General features: G+C 53.9%; 1 long non-coding RNA gene across 1 annotated transcript; it reads right to left on the reverse strand.

Annotated features, from left to right (window-relative positions):
• Positions 1-1,651: 1,651 nt before the first annotated feature.
• LOC120702980 lies at positions 1,652-3,504 on the reverse strand. The gene is made up of 2 exons (XR_005686641.1): positions 2,067-3,504; positions 1,652-1,929 (listed from the first exon to the last, which is right to left on the reverse strand). It is a non-coding gene; the product is annotated as an uncharacterized LOC120702980 (long non-coding RNA).
• Between the last annotated feature and the right edge of the window lie 215 nt (positions 3,505-3,719).

Raw genomic sequence — 3,719 nt, forward strand, 5'->3', positions numbered from 1 at the left:
ATTTGGGTTATGCTCCGGGGCTTGCCTGGGAGTAACACTAAGCTAGTGTTAGTACTAACAAGGCTTTGGGCCTTCCCGACTTTGAGCTAGGTCTTCGGTTGCTCCAGCGGTTCCTTCTTGCTTCAGGATGCGTCCACCCAACACCGTCTTGTGGTTCGGTTCCGTCAGCACGTGATCCACGTCCGCACGTTGTGCGTCTAGCGTACCTAAATGATATGCAACGAGGCGAGTGCATGAACATAAAGAAAACAACACATGATGCATTAGGGCACAGGATGCAATGCAATTACAAGAAAGACCTAACTAGACAATCATTTATCGAGTAAGCACCACATACACACTCAAAAGGCAACTAGGTGAAGCGTCCCCTCATAAGAGAAGACTTAAATGTGATACAAAACACCAGTCCCAGGAGGCTGATGCCACATTTATTACATCAGATGGTTCAAAACCGTACAAACCTTGGAGGACACTCGATACAGATAATAATAATAATTAACCAAGCTACGACATAACACCAGACCGCAAACCACATGGGGTCTAGCACGGGCTCAGAGTATTGCGACAGCGGAGGCATCTCGACAGGGCCGGTTCCACAGGCAAGGTTGGGTGTAGAACGATAACCCTACTCGGCGTCGTCTGGTACGAAGTCTGGTTCTTCTTCTATAAAAAGTAAGAGTGGGGTGAGTACAAACGTACTCAGCAAGTCCAACCACACCCACGGAGGGGGTTATATCAGAATAATATGCACAGGTAAATCAAGGATAAGGTTACGGTTTAATTTACAGAAAAAGCGATATTTTATGCAGGGGTTTATTTAACAGAAAACCTTTTAGAAAATCAGTTTTTGTATTGAGTAACACGGAGTTCAAGTTTTAAACTGCTACCGGACTCCCCGTCCGTCGTAGCACACGGCACAATTGCCGGACACAATTCCAAAACAACTCACACCAGCCCATCCCAATGAAACACTAGTTATGTGACCACACCGTAACTCGCCCAATACCGTGGGCACGGCTATTCGAATAGCTTTTAACTCTGCAGAGGTGTGCAACTTTACCCACAAGTAGGATACCACATCTCGAACACCGTCGTGTCGGTGTAGATCCTAACATAGCCATTACCCACCTTAGCTAAGCCTGACTAGCCATCACGAGAATCACCAAGGGGTCATCGACCTAACTCTGAGGTATAACCGGTGTATAAGTCACACTGAGCATATCTCTTCTCCTTGGTCACCCGTTGCTCTCAGCCCTCCTGATGGCTATCACACCAACTAGTGGGATTTATGCTACGCCGTTGCCCATACAACGGTCGAGTGGTTTGCACGATAGTGGAGTTAGGTGAGATGACACACCAACTCGGTCCTTAGACATGACAAGATGGATATCTCCCTTCTTTGCCTTGCCACATTGGCACGAGCACACCAAATGGCAAATCCGTGGATATGACATCCATCCCGTCTAAACTTTCTTTACAAAAACACCACATTTATCCATCCCACACGCACACATTTTCTTTATAAAACAAATCGTATTATGAGTAAAGTCCTAAGCATTCTAATATCGATTAACGTCCAAGCAAAATCAGACGTTAATCTAGGTGGTCAAGGAATGGTCATCACAAATCAAGGGGTGGCTATCCAACCGTGTTTTCATGCAAGCAAAACATATGCAATTTTATAAAACAGGCCATTGGGTTGTGTTTATAAAAACTAGGACAGAAACATGCATCAAAGGATGGGGTTGAACTTGCCTTCGCTCAACAAACGGGTATTTCAACTCGCGGTACGCGTTTCGATTTCAGGCTCGCGGTACCAGTCCTCGTCGTTGCGGTACGTACTCTGGCTTCTGCTTGCGGTACAAACTTCCTAGCCCGCGGCACCGGACTCCAGGCTTCCTCTCGTCGTTGTTCGCGAACTCTCGGCTACTATTACGCGTCACAAATCAAACAAACACAGCATACATAAATACAAACTGAACTCTATAAATTATAAAACTAACAAAGATAGTTAGAGTTAGATTTTAGATAAATTTAGGAAGATGAATATAGCGTGCAGTGCTTACCAAGAGCACGATGAACAGCTTGTCAGAATAAGAGAGTGACGAGCAAATCCTTGCTCTGATGAAACCGAGGGAATGAGGTAGCTGTGCTGGCTGGAAAGGAGAGCTCAGCGTCGCCTTTTATAGGCCGGAGGTGGAGGAGCGGTCGGGCATGTGGGGCTGAGCGCAGCGCTGTGTCTGACGGCGTTTGCGACGAGGCCGGGCAAAAGCCGGCGAGGGCGCTGGTCTTTGATGGTGCTGTGGCTACGCGTGCGTGGAGCTGTTGGTGTGGAGCGGCGTGCTGGTGGCCGGCAGCGTGATGCGCGGCGGTCTGCGGCGATGCGACGGATGCGGCAGGGCGCCAAGGGGGTACTGTGGCGCAACTGAGTGCGGTTCGCACGTGTCGTATACTCAGCGAAAGGGAATGGCACCGCGAGGGGCACCCTGAGCAGGAGGTTGGCGCGTGGCAATCGAGTCGGTAACGTTTCGTCCGGCGAACGGCTCGGCGAATGTTCTATCGAACAAAAGCGTGCCACGTGCACGGTTGGATAGATTGTATCTTTAGATTATTTGGTTGTGCAGGCTTGCGCTCGCGGTGTCCAGCGACAACTGGTTCGCGGCGACTTGGCTCGTGCCCGGGGTATGCGAGGACGGTGGCTAGCGCGACGGCCTCCGGCGGCATGCATGCGCATGGTGCCCGGCATGGTCGGTTCGTGACGTGCCCGCCCGCGGCGAAAGCGCGGGGCAGAGCGGCCGTGGTACCATAAGTAGGCTTGGCAAGGCCAATCGTGTGTTCGCGTTCGCGGTGACTAGCTACAGCTAGCTCGCGTCGCGACATCGGCGACGATGGAACGGGTGTGCCTGTTTGGCCCGGGTCAGGACGTGTTCCGTGCTTGGTCGTGGCGGACCTGCGCCTGTGGCTGCGGTGTGTTAGTGTGCTGCAAGGACAGGCTCGGCTTCCTCGTGCTCGTGGCCGTTGACGTCGTGGTTGCTCCCGGCAGCGGCTTCAGCAGAGCAGGATGGCAAGGCGGTGCTGTGCGGCGGCGGCGAGCGGGTCGAGCACGGTGCTCCTCAGCTTGTCAGCGTGCGGCCGCAGCGTGGCTCCGGTGGAGCTGAGCGAATGCGACTTGGGCGGCCTGCAGCTGGGTGGCAGCGTCCCGGCCTTGATGCCGAGGCGAACCAGCGTGGGCGCGGCAGCAGCGTTGTGCGGGGGTGTGCGGCGTGAGTTCGTCGGTGATGCAGTGCGAGTGGTGGCGTTGCTGCGGCATGGGGAAGTGGCAGGGCGAGGTGCTCTGTTGCCTGGTCTTACGACGGCGTTCCGGCGTGACGGTGGCTCCGGCCATGACGCATTCGCAAGAGCAGAGCAGCGAGCAGAGGAGGGTGGAAGAAAAGTCGTTGGCTCGGCGCAGCACGGTGGAGGCAGGACCTCAGGCGTTCCTATGCAGACCTCAGCGCTGGCTGTTCCGAGCTCGAGCTCTGCTTCCCTTGAGCTCGCCGCGAGCTCACCGGCTCCTTTTATAGGCGGGCTAAGGCGGTGCTCCAGCGAGATATTTCTCCGGCCGCGGCGGTATTTGCCGGCATCCATGGCAGGCTGCAGCTCGCTACCAACGGAGATCGTCAACGAGTACAGTGCCGCGGTGACCTTGGTGCCCTAAGACAGCAGAGCAAGCCTGGTCG

This window comes from Panicum virgatum, chromosome 4K (genome assembly GCF_016808335.1).
Source record: "Panicum virgatum strain AP13 chromosome 4K, P.virgatum_v5, whole genome shotgun sequence".
In the NCBI taxonomy this organism is placed as follows: domain Eukaryota; kingdom Viridiplantae; phylum Streptophyta; class Magnoliopsida; order Poales; family Poaceae; genus Panicum; species Panicum virgatum.